At 39.0% G+C, this 16,282-nt stretch overlaps 1 protein-coding gene and 1 non-coding gene across 4 annotated transcripts in view; both read right to left on the bottom strand.

Moving 5' to 3' along the window:
* The window catches only part of SLC44A5 (solute carrier family 44 member 5), a 373,758-nt gene that overhangs the window by 297,103 nt on the left and 60,373 nt on the right, over window positions 1-16,282 (bottom strand). The window lies entirely within an intron of this gene.
* On the bottom strand, window positions 12,527-12,630 carry LOC117196625 (U6 spliceosomal RNA). The gene has a single exon (XR_004476901.1). It is a non-coding gene; the product is annotated as a U6 spliceosomal RNA (small nuclear RNA).

Raw genomic sequence — 16,282 nt, 5'->3', positions numbered from 1 at the left:
CCAAAATACAGCAGAGGGAGGAACACTCCCAAACTCATTCTACCAGGCCACTGTTACCCTGATACCAAAACCAGACAAAGACGTCACAGAGAAAGAAAACTACAGGACAATATCACTGATGAACATAGATGCAAAAATCCAACAGCACATTAAAAGGATCATACACTATGGTCAACTGGGGTTTGTCCCAGGAATGCAAGACTTCTTCAATATACACAAATCACTCAACGTGACACACCATATTAACAAATTGAAGGAGAAAAAACACATGATCATCTCAATAGATGCAAAGAAAGCTTTTGACAAAATTCAACACCCATTTATTATAAAAACCCTCCAGAAAATAGGCACAGAGGGAACTTACCTCAACATAATAAAGGCCATGTATGACAAACCCACAACCAACATCATTCTCAATGGTGAAAAACTGAAACCATTTCCACTAAGATCAGGAACAAGACAAGGTTGCCCACTCTCACCACTATCATTCAACATGGAAGTTTTAGCCACAGCAATCAGAGAAGAAAAAGAAATAAAAGGAATACAAATTGGAAAAGAAGAAGTAAAGCTGTCACTGTTTGCAGATGACATGATACTATACATAGAGAATCCTAAAGATGCTACCAGAAAACTACTAGAGCTAATCAATGAAATTGGTAGAGTAGCAGGATACAAAATTAATGCACAGAAATCTCCTGCATTCCTATACACTAAAGATGAAAAACCTCAAAAAGAAATTAAGGAAACACTCCCATTTACCACTGCAACAAAAAAATAAAATACCTAGGAATAAACCTACCTAAAGAGACAAAAGACCTGTATGCAGAAAAACGTAAGACACTGATGAAAGAAAATAAAGATAATACAAACAGATGGAGATATACACCACGTTTTTGGATTGGAAGAATCAACATTGTGAAAATGACTCTACTCCCCAAAGCAATCTAAGATTCAATGCAATCCCTATCAAACTACCAATGGCATTTTTCACAGAAGTAGAACAAAAAAATTTCACAATTTGTATGGAAACACAAATGACCCTGAATAGCTAAAGCAATCTTGAGAAAGAAAAACGGAGCTGGAGGAATCAGGCTCCCTGACTTCAGATTATACTACAAAGCTACAGTAACCAAGACAGTATGGTACTGACCCAAAAACAGAAATATAGATCAATGGAACAGGATAGAAAGCCCAGAGATAAACCCATGCACATATGGTCATCTTATCTTTGATAAAGGAGGCAGGAATATACAATGGAGAAAAGACAGCCCCTTCAATAAGTAGTGCTGGGAAACCTGGACAGCTACATGTAAAAGAATGAAATTAGAACACTCCCTAACACCATACACAAAAATAAACTCAAAATGGATTAAAGACCTAAATGTAAGGCCAGACACTATAAAACTCTTAGAGGAAAACATAGGCAGAACACTCTATGACATAAATCACAGCAAGATTCTTTTTGACCCACCTCCTAGAGAAATGGAAATAAAAACAAAAATAAACAAATGGGACTTAATGAAACTTAAAACTTTTGTGCAGCAAAGGAAATCATAAACAAGATGAAAAGATAACCCTTGGAATGGGAGAAAATAGTTGCAAATGAAGCAACTGACAAAGGATTCATCTCCAAAATTTACAAGCAGCTCATGCAGCTCAACATCAAAAAAACAAACAACCTCATCTAAAAATGGGCAGCAGACCTAAATAGACATTTCTCCAAAGAAAATATACAGATTGTCAAGAAACACATGAAAGGATGCGCAACATCATTAATCATTAGAGAAATGCAAATCAAAACTACAATGAGGTATCACCTCACACAGGTCAGAATGGCCCTCATCAAAAAATCTACAAACAACAAATGCTGGAGAGGGTGTGGAGAAAAGGGGACCCTTTTGCACTGTTAGTGGGAATGTAAATTGATACAGCCACTATGGAGAACAGTATGGAGGTTCCTTAAAAAGCTAAAAATAAAACTACCATATGACCCAGCAATCCCACTACTGGGCATATACCCTGAGACACCTGAGACAACCATATTCAAAAAGAGTCATGTACCACAATGTTCACTGCAGCACTATTTACAATAGCCAGGACATGGAAGCAACCTAAGTGTCCATCAACAGATGAATGGATAAAGAAGATGTGACACATATGTACAATGGAATATTACTCAGCCATAAAAAGAAATGAAATTGAGTTATTTGTAGTGAGGTGGATGGACCTAGAGTCTGTCATACAGAGTGAAGTAAGTCAGAAAGAGAAAAATAAATACCGTATGCTAACACATATATATGGAATCTAAAAAAAAAAAATGGTTCTGAAGAACTTAGGGGCAGGACAGGAATAAAGACGTAGATGTAGAGAATGGACTTGAGGACAGCGGGAGGGGGAAGTGTAAGCTGGGATGAAGTGAGAGAATAGCATTGACATATATATACTACCAAATGTAAAAGAGATAGCTAGTGGGAAGCAGCCGCATAGCACAGGGAGATCAGCTAGCATAGCACTGGGAGATCAGCTCCGTGCTTTGTGACCACCTAGAGGGGTGGGATAGGGAGGGTGGGAGGGAAACTCAAGAGGGAGGGGATATGGGGATATATGTATGCATATACCTGATTCACTTTGTTATACAGCAGAAAGTAACAAAATATTGTAAAGCAATTATACTCCAATAAAGATGTAAAAAAAATAAAAATGGCCTACATTGAGTGACTTGGGACCAAAATACACAAAAGTGACATAATACATTTTTAAAAGGGTTTCTAAACCTAAGAATAAAGTATTGGCTTTTGACACCACTAATTCTGGAAGAAAGCATATCAAGTTCTATTTGAGAATTCAAATTTCTTTACCACCTATTGATTGGTAACATTTCCAAGGAACAATTTTATTTCTTTCATTTTAAATTGATTTCCCTTTTTAGCAAGATTGTGCTTTTTAAGAGCACTGAGGCAAAGAATTCATTTAATTCCACTTTTTTTTTAAATCAATGTCTACAAGGCCCCCTCAATCAATGGATTACCCTTTCCATCCATTAGACACCTTTCCAGGCTGTTCACTGACCTTTTGTGTCCCATGTACTATCACTGTAATATCTCAGCACTTTTAGTCTTACATGAAATGCTTGTGTCATTTTCTGCTTTTGCTCTTTCTGTCATTTTTAAACTCTGAACTCCACTGTGTAATTTTGCAGCTTCTCCTTTGAACTTGACATGTATTATGTGGCTTTTGTGCCCTTAATTACTTTTTCCACTTTGGGGTTGATCCATGTTGGTCTTTCCTAAACCTAGTATATTGATTGCTGTACAGCAAGCCTTTCCTCTACAAGCACTGTCTGTCTTTAAAGTATCTTCTTTCCTTCCAATGCTGAGAACCACTGAATTTTTTTCTACTAGTCCTTTCCAGGAAACCTCAGCTTCTCCATAATTGTGACAACCGAGACCTATTCACTAGAATCATAATTATTTCTCTCTCAACATTAATTTTCCTTACTCCAGTTTGAAAAAGAAACTACAATGACAAAAGGTGGAAAAGAGATATGTGTCAAAAGCAAAAAAGACATTGGCAAGAGAATATTCAGGAAGCAACAAAAACATAATCATTTACAAAGATATGAGAGAGAGGAAGTAAGAATGGTTTCTTGAAGAATTATAAAATGGGCAATATTAAGTTAAAGAATGACATAAAAACTTGACTCTTGTAAGAGTAAATCACTTTAATGTCTAGTGTGCCAGATACAAAAATACCAGCCATTAAGAATGAAATCATTTGTCAAATACAGGCTACCATCTTCCCTTACATAAACTTCTGCAACAGTGTCCCCACTGGTCTCACTGTCTCCGTACTATCTCCCTCCACCCCAGTCTCCAGAATGCTGCCAGAGTCATTATCTTAAAACACATACTTAATCATTTCTCTGCTAGAAAACTTTTCAATGGCTCTCCCTTTCATCTAGAATAAACCTAAAAGTTTACAAAACCCCACGTCTAGACTGTGTTTACTTTTCTAGCCTCATTTCTAGCCACTTCTCCTTCTTCCCAAGATCTGCATGTTCTAAACAGAACAATCTTTATCCTCTTTCTCCAGCCATTTGTATATGCTTTCTTTGCCCTTGCCCAGAATTCTCTTTCCTGCCCCAGCTCCTCTCAGTCCATTCAATGCTTATTCATCCTTCCTTTAGATGCCTTTCTTACCTGACTCATTAACTAAAAGTTAAGCGCCCGTCTTCTGTATGTTACCACGGTTCACTGTATTTCTCCTATCGTAGCACATAATATACTATGTTACACTATTTTGTTTACTTATGTGCATCCCATTCTAGTTGGCAAGCAATACAATGGCAATGACAACGTTTACCTTTTTTGCCCTGGTATTACAGCAGCCAGCACAGAACCTGGCACCTGATGATGTCTGATAAAAACTTTATTGGATGGATGTTGTACAAATATTTAGCTGATGGTACTGTCTAGTAACCCAAGGCTTAATTTGAATTTCCAGTTTCAATCCTTGTTGAAAATCTTTCTAGAATAGTGGCAACCCGTAGCATGTACGTAAGGCTCATTAGTAATTTACCTTTGGCGTGTGGGACAATTCCTGCCTCTATTATCCTTTCCCTATGACCATAGGGTGTAGAGTTGGCACAAGCTACCCGCGCTGTGCAAAATTCAGCAGCTGATGCTCATAGCACCCACCTAGTCCTCTTTGCCTGTTCAGAGGTAGTCACTCAGCTACAACAATCTCCCATGCCCACCCTCCACTGAAGAGTCAGGGTTGCCTACTAAACTGCATCTCCCACCATTTTTAGCCTGACAATAGGACACAACAAGCATCTTAGCACTCCTTCCAGAGACTGTCATCCTCTATATATTGTGTAAAGAATCAGTCTACGTTTCTGCCTTATCTAGTAAAATAAGAAAAATCGAATTTCTTTGGGTTGACTTAGCAGCTTATAAGATCTCTGGATCATCATTCTAGTCATAGTGTTGAGAACTGTAGATTTTAGAGATGGAGAAAAGTGGGTTTAAACTTCACTAATCCCCTCCAGAAGTTTCTGAAATCAAAGACTATTTAATTCAATACATTCTTGATTTTTAATTTTTTTTTCCCTTCTCTTCAAATTTTCTCCTGAAAGTACACGAATTCTGTTAACTAAGGATTCAGTAAAGTGAAACAAATTGAATCAGATTTGAAACGTTTATGTATCCAAGTTTACCCATTAAAGTAATATTTCATTTTTTAAGAGAAAAATTCCTAAGAAAAGTTATATTGATGCCATAAATAGAAAGAACAGTACTCCCTTGATTTTTCAAGAAATGCCTTTTTTTAAGTGTCAGGAAAGGGGATAAAAAATAAAGCTGAGCATCTGAGGGACAGGTCTAAATCAAAAATACTTTCCCTTGGTTTATTAACAGAAAAGATAAAAATTAAAAGTGACGTGCTTACTGCCCAAAGTAAGGGTATTATTGAGAAAGTATTTTCATTCCTCTTAGGGCTAAGAGTAGAGTAGGTATTCTGCTACCAAAAATAAAGTAAAAACTTCATGTCAGTAATATGAATTATATCCAAAATATTGGTAATTTATTGGAGAACATAATTTAAAATCAAATATGTTCTGAGTCATAGAATATGGGATAAATCAACCTGTCAAGGTTAAAATGGGCCATGATTTTTCAAAAAGGCCATCAATGGAAATAAACTGCAGAAAAGCCATTTTGGACCGCCCTACCCTAGTTCCCCAATGTATCTGTTCATTCGCTTTTTATTTTTGGCTATAAATTTGCTGACAGATGTCGTGTCTCATAACAGTCAATCAAACTTCCACATTTTTTCTCTATACGCTCAGTAATTGCTCTCAGTCATACCTCCTGATTTTATTCCTACCACAATCTAAACTTTGGTACATTACCAGTGACCCTAACATTCTCCAGTATCTCCTCATTTTCATCAGTCACCAAAACCAGCAACTAACTCTTGAATGTTTTTCCCAGACGAGCACTGACAGAACCCACAGACCTATCCTATGATTCTTTCCAAATAGGGCTCTGCCAATGAAAGTAAGTCAGAAGTAAAGTCATATACCTGAACCAGTGATGGAAAGGCTGGGCACTTGGACAGATAAGTAACGGATATTAAATGTAGGAAGTCTAAGATGACCAGGGGCTAGAATATCTTACAAGTCTGGAAACTTAATAATCACAAAGGGCCTATTACATCTTTACCAAGATGTGCTCCACAAAATAGTAATATGTGAAGATGTCTCCCAGACTAACTTCCATGATCAATAAAAACTGTACTGTATAGCTGCTTCGACTTTTATCTTAGAGATTCAGAAAGTGCATTAGTATATTAAAAGATAAAAAGTCTGGTCATAAAGAAACATGTTTAACCTGGTATTTGCCAAACCTTTCTTTTTCTTTTTTTTTTTTTTTTTTTTGCGGTACGCGGGCCTCTCACTGCTGTGGCCTCTCCCGCTGCGGAGCACAGGCTCCGGACGCGCAGGCCCAGTGGCCACGGCTCACAGGCCCAGCCACTCCGCGGCACGCGGGATCTTCCCGGACCGGGGCACGAACCAGTGTCCCCTGCATCAGCAGGCGGACTCGCAACCAGTGCGCCACCAGGGAAGCCCTGCCAAAACTTTCTGACCACTGAATACCTACCTATTAAGATCCTGGAGGAGGAAAGAAAGATATCAAGGAAGAGCCTTAAGGAAAAGCTGACCTGCTCAGCCATGTTTGCTGCTGTTCTCAATCTCCACTAGGGCTACCCTATAAGCCCAGGTATTGGTCATATGATGTTTTAGGCAGTGTTTCTTAAACTTCCATGTGCATACAAATCACTGGGGATATTGTAAAATGTAGGTTCTAATTCAGTTGGTCTGACGTGGGGCCTGAGAGTTGCATGTCTAACAAAGCTCCAGGTGATACTACTGCTGCTGGTGGTCTCTGTCACATTTTGAGTAGCAAGGCTCTACAGGAACATTGCAAAAGGAAGATCATCACAGCTCTAATTTCTTTATCCTACCCTTTCTAATAATGAATCCTCCTAAAATATTACTTTCCTTATGTCACTTTGCTGGTCAGAAACTTTCAGTGGTTCCCATTCCCAGCTACATTCGTAACTCAACAACAGAGGTTTATTGAACTTTTACTGTGTGGCAAATAGATTAACAGAGCCCCTGACGTTATACAATCAAGAACCGAGTGGGTGAGCAAGAAACAATGTGCAGAATGCTAGGAGCCAACACAAGAAGGTAATAGGTATTTCTTCAGACCCCAGTTTCCTCATCTGTAAAATGAAGGTTAAGCTAGACCAGTGGTATTTAATCCCCTGTGTTCACTGTAGTCACTAATACCACCAGAGTCTCAGCCCAGACCAATTATGTGTACTCAGTACCTCCTGCATTAAGGCATGGGCTGGTCTTACAAGCTCCCCAGGTGATTCTAATGTGCAGTGGAGTTTGCCAACCACTAGACTAACCAGTGATTCCCAAATGCTGCCCAAACCATCAACACCAGCATCACCTGGAAACCTGTTAGAATGCAAATTCCCAGACCTCACCCCAGACCTAGTGGATCAAAGAACTGGGGACAGGATCCAGAAATCTAGGTTTTAACCAGCTCTGCAGGTGGCTCTAATACATTTTGAAAACCACTGGATTAGAAAATAAGTAAATTTCCTTCTAGCTCTAAAATGCTATCAGTACTGTGACCTCTGACAGCCTTTGCAAGGACTTCTGTTATCCAGATTTGCAGACTAAAATTATAAGCTCTGGAACTAGACTTCCTGGATTTAAATCCCAGCTCTTACAGTTAATTGCTGTGCACTCTTGATGACTTTGGTTGTCTGTGTTTCAGGTCCTCATCTATAAAATGAGAATAATAATAGCACCTACTCTCATAAAGTTGCTACGAAAATTAAATGATTTCGTATCTATAACTCACTTAGCAGAGTGTCTAAAATGTGGTATTCATTACCCACCTATTGAGTATTTCCCTGGCCACTGTATCCCAAACTGCAGCTCACCCCTACCATTCCATTGTCTCCTCCCCTGGTTTATTTTTCTCCTTTGTAGTTATTACTCTCTAACATATTACATATTTCACGTATTGCTTTGTTTATTATCTGTCTTCTCCCACTATGATGTAAGCTCTAAAAATCAATGATTTCTGTCTATTTTACTAAAAGCTATACCCCCAGTATCTAGAACAGGGTCTGACACATTGGAAAGACTCAAAAAATATTGGTGGGAAGATGAATGAATAAATGTTAACTATCAATATTAATATTATTAGCAATTCAAATTTTTCCTTATTGAAACCTAACAGTTTATACTTCCTGTTTATTGTCCCAAATTGTGCTTTGCTCTTATTCCATGCTTTATCCAAATTCTCTCCCATACTTAAAAATGCCCTTCTAACGTCTGCCCATTTTAGGCCTTGTTCAAGTTCTACCTCTTCTTTCAATATCCCCTGATGACTCTAGCTCTCTAGTTCTTGGAATATCTACAGTGTTTACGGCCTATACGGTACAACTTAACACTTAATTTTCTTAATTTAATGTCAGTGGAATAACTTCTAAGAAATTTACTTTTAAAAACCTGCATCATTTCTCTAGCAAGCGTTTCACAAAAATTAGGGAGGAAGGGGGTCCCAAAAAAAAACAATGGGAAAGCTTACCATTAGTTAGCCATGTTGTCCTCAAATATCTAAAATAGTGCTCGACATTTTACAAAGCATTTTTATACACATCAGCCTAGTTTTGACTAGATCTCAAAGACTGTGTCTCCTTGCTCTTAAATTTTCAAATTACCTTCAAGGATAGAGAGAACATTTCTTGTGGTTAAAAATTAAAAATAAATCATGAAAGTCATGGGAATTCCCTGGCGGTCCAGTGGTTAGGACTCCGTGCTTTCAGTGCCGAGAGCGTGTGTTCAATCCCTAGTTAGGGAACTAAGACCCCACAAGGCGTGTGGCTCTGCCAAAAAAAAAATCATGAAAGTCATAATAGAAGCAGAAAATGACCCAAGAAGTATTGATAGCTGAGTTTGGGTATTGGCAAATAAGTGGCTCTCTCGTTCCCAGTGTTCCTGTCACCTGGAAAAGGCTCACCCTCATCCCCAGTGCAGCCCCCCAGGCAGGCATGACCAACTGATCAGAGCTGGCAGACAAGCGGACATCTATGTGCCATTCCAACCTAGTCGAACCACCTTGGTTCTAAAAGCAAAGGAAGCATGCTGAGAAATTTAAAGTGATTTATCCAGGCACATACATGGTAGCAGAACAAGACCAGAACCAGCTGCCTGACTTTGTGCAGGGCTCTCTCTCCACTCCCCTCCTGATTCATTTCTGAAATTCAGTATTTAAATTTCCATTCTAAAGCAATCAAAACACACGAAGCAAACGTTTGACAGAGGCTTTTCATATTAATGCTCATGAATATAACGTTGAAACGAAAAATGACAGCTTCAAGCCGGGTGACAGACAGGGCTGGCTAGTCTGTTATTTTTCAGTTGGGTTTATTTACCTAAGCCTAGAATGCATCATGACTGGAAAGAGACAGAACTGATTATTTTAATTCCACTGTCCTAGAAAAAGAAAAGGGAAATAGTCTTCATTAACAGGAACTGGGCTCAACTCCAGTCCTGAAATAACTTACACTACTGAATCAACTTTTTAAAGGTGACCTTTTTCTCATTAATAGCAAAGCATTAGTTTAAATATAGTTTAATCATTAAATTTACATTATAGGAAAACACATATATTTAAAGAAATATGAAAAAGAGATAAGGGAGAGAGACATAAACATCTATTTTAACATAATGACCATTTCCTCACCACGGAAATTATGCCAGCATTTCAGAATTATAATTTTTCCAGAGCCTCTCTCTAAAAGACAGTTTCCAAACATTACAACCACCTTTGTAACTCAGTTGGAATGAAACTCACTTGTTAAATTTTACCTAGCCAATTGATCATTCTGTCTTGATTAACTCTCATTTTTAGACATACTATAATTGAAGGCTGTTTGTTGGAGGTGGGGGCAGGTAATCATCATTAACACAGTTAGAAATTGCCTCTGGCACTGTCTGCATTACTAAAGAAAACCAGGATGACAGCTGGCAGGTCTGTTACTTCATAGAGTTAATCCCATTTAGCTATGTTACTTGGTTACAAGGCACCAGCAGTTGGTCCTATAACCTGTCCTTTCACACGGAGAAGGTGAGCCTAACTCGTTTGAGGGTAGGATGAGGAAAGTAGCAAACACACAGAATCTCTTGTCTTTAGTAAGCCCTCTGCTACCATGCCAAAGTGGGGGGAGGGAGTAGCAGTGGTGCTAAAACAGCCAGAGGAAGTTCAGGATTTGCACGGCCCCTGATCCACAAAAAAAATGCAATCAGTTCAAGGGCTCTCCTAGGGTCTGGATATACACAGGAACAATCTCAATGGGCCTCAGAAAAAAAAATCTAGCCACAAACTGATGCTTGCTAAGAGAGCCCCAGAAGGCTGGAGTGATTCTTCCCTCAACCCCCTTTATCAGTCAAGACACTGGTGCTCCATGAATCAGGTCAAAAACGAGAATGAAACCAAGAGCTGAGGTCAGACCCCATCATTGTAGCCCGGCACAGACCCTTTAGGCAAAAAGGACAGCCGAGGCAAATCCTGACATCTAACAATGGACCAGTAGTTCCTTAAGAATGTTTGTGAAACACTGAGCACTCTGCTTCCAGCCTAGTCATTCAAAAAATTCAGAGATCACTTTTCCTGTACCACATTATTGAATCATTTTTCAATCAACCCACTTACTCATCTGGAAAAGGGGACAAGAATCCCATCTCAGACTTCCCTGGTGGCGCACTGGTTAAGAATCCACCTGCCAGTGCAGGGTACATGGGTTCGAGCCCTGGTCCGGGAAGATCCCACATGCCACTGAGCAACTAAGCCCATGCACCACAACTACCGAGCCTGAGCTCTAGAGCCCGCGAGTCAAACTACTGAGCAGGCGTGCCACAACTACTGAAGCCCGCACACCTAGAGACTGTGCTCCACAAGAGAAGCCACCGCAATGAGAAGCCCACACACCACAACGAAGAGCAGCCCCCACTCGCTGCAACTAGAGAAAGCCCGTACGCAGCAACCAAGACCCAACGCAGCCAAAATAATTAATTAATTAATTATTTTAAAAAAAGAATCTCATCTCATGTAGCAGAAACATTAGTTGGCATTCAAGACACCATTCACAATTATGGAAAATCCTTTAAAACATTACTATTTATAATAAAAACCCAAATTCCTTAAAAACTGACTGTATGCCAGCTAATCAAACATAGTAGGTAGAGAATACATTCAAGAGTTGGAAGGACTCGATTTGGAATCAGTTTTGTTACTTCCTAGATCTGTGACCATGAGCAAATTACTTACTGCCTTTAAGCTCAAGTTTTCTCTTTTATAAAATAATTATTTATTTATTTATAAAATAATAAATAAAATTTATTTTACAATGTAGTTCTGAGGATTACATGAAAAATATAGGAAAAAGCACAAAAATGCCTGACCCATGATGGAAACTAAATATTCATTTCCTTCCCCCCCTTTCCTTTTTTCTAGTAAAGAAAATATATGTGTTAAAATGTTTTGAATGTTGCATGTTGTTTAAATAATTAACATGCCAATGTCTTATCTATGCAACTCTAGTTTATTATTGCTAATTTGAAACAACTACTATTTACGTATGTGATTATACATAAAATTTGAATGAATTATAACTGATACCATAATCTGGATCTCTTTTACCAGAAATATATTGCAGCTTTATTTCAATCCCACTATGGTAGAAAAGAGAGAAAACCAACACCTCTTCAGTTGAATAATAGCAATATTTTATGGCCTTTTTTCCATCAAGTCCTTTTCTTTTGTGTTAGATACCATGCATCTCTCAAAATAATTCTGCTTATCTGTCTTCCAAAGCCTGCTTATAGCCTTTAATACTGCAAGACAGTGTAAGAAGCAAATATGTACAGTCTGGCAAAAAAAGAGGGGAAGGAAGGCATGTTTGATGCAAATAAGAGAATATGCAGGAACAGTCTTACGGCCAAGAACAACAGCAGGCTTGTCCATCTGTCCATCATCAAACTGAGTTGTGCCCACTAGTTATCAACAGGAGGTGGCCATGTGGGCATCACACTAAAATAGAAATTCTGTCATCCGTAAGACAAGGTGAGAAAGTAAGAAAAGGATTAACTGTTTCAGAATCAATTTCTGGGTTAGCAGGATATATACAAAGAGTTGCTGCAGGTTTCTTACTCATAGACTATAAAGCATTTATTCATCCATTAAATATTTTCTGGGTGCTTTTTAGAAGCCAGGCAATGTGCAAGCCACTATGGATACAAAGAATAATTTCATTTTTTAGTAATTCTCTTAAGGGACAGAGAAGTAAACAAATAATTAGAATACAGTAAGATGACAGCTAATGTATATACAATGTGCCATGAGAACCCAAAGAAAGAAATCATTAACTATGCAAAAATATGGCAACTTTACAAATTTGTAAGTCATCTTTGCACAGGGGCTATACTAATCTTCTTTGTAATATTTTAGTGTTGTTACATGTGCCACAGGAGTAGAATAGAAAGTCCAAGACTGAACAGATGGGTCTTGATCAACGATGTTTATCTTATGACGTAAGAGAAGTATTATTGCCTTTACCTTCATTTCTTACACTTTTTTTTTAAGTATAGGTGTGTGTTTAATTTTTATATGATTTTTAATCTTATGAACTCTATCTAAACATATCAATTTCTATTTTCTATAATATCAGTATGTTTGAGAGTATAACCATTGGACAATACAGATATGGATGTAGGCATAGCTACAGATATATAGATATAGAAATAGTTTCTTGGCTTCTGGAAATACTAGTTATGACATATTTCTTAAATTTTACAATGACACATTTTTCTTTCAGGCAATTGCCTAACAGAAAAGTGAATATAAGGCATAGCCTTTACTGGCATTTAGCAAAATTAAGATGTTAATACAAATAAATCTTCAGTGGCTTTAAGAATTACTATAGGGCTTCCCTGGTGGTGCAGTGGTTGGGAGTCTGCCTGCCGATGCAGGGGACACAGGTTCAAGCCCTGGTCTGGGGGGATCCCACATGCCGCGGAGCAACTGGGCCCGTGGGCCACAACTACTGAGCCTGCGCGTCCGGAGCCTGTGCCCCGCAATGAGAGAGGCCGCGACAGTGAGGGGCCCGCACACTGCAATGAAGAGAGACCCCCACTTGCTGCAACTAGAGAAAGCCCTCACACAGAAACGAAGACCCAACACAGCCAAAAATAAATTAATTAATTAATAAATTTTAAAAAAAAGAATTACTATAAAGACTCCCTTTCAATTGCAGAAATTAGTAAGAAGTGACTTGCAGCACTCCCATTTAAGCTAAAGTCTAAAGTGTGGATAAACTGTCAGCTTGAAAATCCCATTTAAATGTTTACTGGCTTTGTTGCTCACGTGTGCACTTGGAAACAAAATTTACAAGTTTCAGATTAAGTTTATTATTCATCTCTGAGGCAATTTTTGGCGCTCAATCATTTCCCCAAGTCTCATCTTGGTTATCTCTCTAGCACTGGTGTTCCTCTTTCTTGTCCCTGAAGCCATACATTGCCCTGGAGCTACATGCATAAGAATACTGGTGTTCCCCTCTCTGACCCCTCCCACAGTCATGGGAGCCAATGGCACGTTCTGAAAAGTAGCAGTAGCCATTATCTTGCCTCAGGCACTAGCACCAGGCCCAACCAGAGTCTAGGTCAGCCTTGAAGAAGGCACTCCAAAGAATAACAGCCATCACTCTCCCTGCCACTGTCCTGATGTCCTGCACTGGTGGCTGCCAAAACTGAAATGCCTTAACCCCTGACAAACTCAAGAGCTCCTGTTCACATTACTATTATATGCATCAGTTTGACAAGACATGAAAGTCCTAAACTTTATTTCTAATTGCTATTTCAGTCACATAATCAGCCTTATCCACATGCCAAAATTTAGGTTGTAACTTATATGTGATGAAAACCACAGTGACCATACGTAGATATTTGCTTACTGTTTTTATTCTGTCCATCTGTCAATTCTATATAGGTAATTCCTGGTCACTGTTCTCAATGTGATTCTCTTATTATGACACCTAGCACAACTTCACAGGTAAGTTTATGTTTACTGAATATTTTCTATTGATAGTGGTAGCACTGGTGATGCTGCAGCTTCTGTGTTCTACTCTAACAAGTATACAAGTATTGTCCTACAGATGGGCAAGTTTTTGCCAAGATCTATATACCCTTTTCTATGATTTTTCTAATCATCATAGTTTTTCATCTATTGCACATGTAAAACTTGCCCAAAAAATTGATTAAAAAATGAAAAGTGGACTTCCCTGGTGGCGCAGTGGTTAAGAATCTGCCTGCCAATGCAGTGGATACCGCTTCGAGCCCTGGTCCAGGAAGATCCCACATGCCGCGGAGCAACTAAGCCTGTGCGCCACAACTACTGAGCCTGCACTCTAGAGCCCACGTGCCACCACTACTGAGCCCGCATGCCACAAGTACTGAAGCCCATGTGCCTAAAGCCCATGCTCCTCAACAAGAGAAGCCACTGCATTGAGAAGCCCGTGCACCACAATGAAGAGTAGCCCCCGCTTGCCACAACTAGAGAAAGCCCACGCGCAGCAACGAAGACCCAATGCTGCCAAAAATAATAAATTAATATTTTTTTTAAAAAAAATGAAAAGTAAGTGTCCTTACAAAGTGAGTTGAGTAATGACTCATGCCCAAGGAGTTTAACTTAAAAATGGCAAAGAGGGGCTTCCGTGGTGGCGCAGTGGTTGGGAGTCCGCCTGCCGATGCAGGGGACGCAGGTTCATGCCCCGGTCCGGGAAGATCCCACATGCCGCAGAGCGGCTGGGCCCGTGAGCCATGGCCACTGAGCCTGCGCATCCGGAGCCTGTGCTCCGCAGCGGGAGGGGCCGCATCAGTGAGAGACCCTCGTAACGCAAAAAAATAAAATAAACATGTCAAAGAGAAAGTCATTCATTAATTTAAGGTCAGAGGCCTGCAAGCTACTTGACCTTAAATGAAGGCCAAGAGAAGCATCCATTAGTAGAAGTTTTAAAAGTAGATATTACCTGTGAAAGAAATGTTTTTTTCCTAATGGTGAAAGTTGTGATATCTCTTCTAGGTTATCTAATAGCCAATATTCAGGAAAGGAGATAAATATCAAATGAGCAACAGGCAAAAGAGCTGGGTACCACTCAACCTACGAGTGCATCATGGTTCCACAACTCTAGAAGCATGCCACTTATGTGGTTTTGAGAAACTGTCTTCCCTTAAAGCATTGTTAGACATGGTAGCAATGCCCTGCTCTCTGTTCACATAAGCCAACCTAAACTACAATAGAGCTGAGGTATAATATGACCCCAGTAACTCTATTTCAAATATACTTAAACATTTGTAACATACTTCTGAATTTCAATTTGTGAATAAAATAAAAACCACTGTTTATTCATCATATCCATACTACTCCTCAGACATTGTGCCAATCTGATCCTTACCTTGGTCTATGAGGTGATTATTGTTATTCTCTTTTACAAAGGAGCACACAGGCCTAAACAACTGAAGTAATCTGCCCCAGGCATGAGAATGTTAATAATACTGTATATTTGCATAAAAGAAAATGTCTTTTAAATCTGTCATTCCCCAGTTTTCATACTTGAGGAACAACTGCAATCCACATTCAGAGAGCAGAGGCTCTAGACACAGATTCCCCTGTAACACATTCATTGGAGCAGAGGTCCCTGTCAGTGATGATCAAAACACTGCAATGTGCTTGCAGCCTTCAGGAGCCTATGCAGATTTAGACACATTCTTGGGCCCTTTCTAAAGTCTTGTTAGACCTTTAGATCCTATTTTTAATAACCCTTATAATCTTTTTAAAATACTCAGCCAAAGATCAAAGCTGCTGCTCAGCTTTAAGCTACACACTCTGTATCTTCCATTTTCATTTGTACTTATGCAGCATTTACTGTTTTTTTCATAGCAAGGAATAGAGTTTCCTTCATGAAGGAATAAAATTTGCCCTTAAGGAAAATAGTATTCATTTTCAGTAAACATTTACTACACAAATGTTTTTACTACATAAAAGCCTTTACCTTTTGGAAAGTTAAAGGCTATTAACACATGTATGGAATCTAGAAAAATGGTACAGATGAACTGGTTTGCAAGGCAGAAACA

Source organism: Orcinus orca, chromosome 1 (genome assembly GCF_937001465.1).
Source record: "Orcinus orca chromosome 1, mOrcOrc1.1, whole genome shotgun sequence".
Lineage (NCBI taxonomy): Eukaryota > Metazoa > Chordata > Mammalia > Artiodactyla > Delphinidae > Orcinus > Orcinus orca.
Note: the sequence above shows the minus strand (reverse complement) of the source record. Positions and strands in the feature narration are given on the sequence as shown.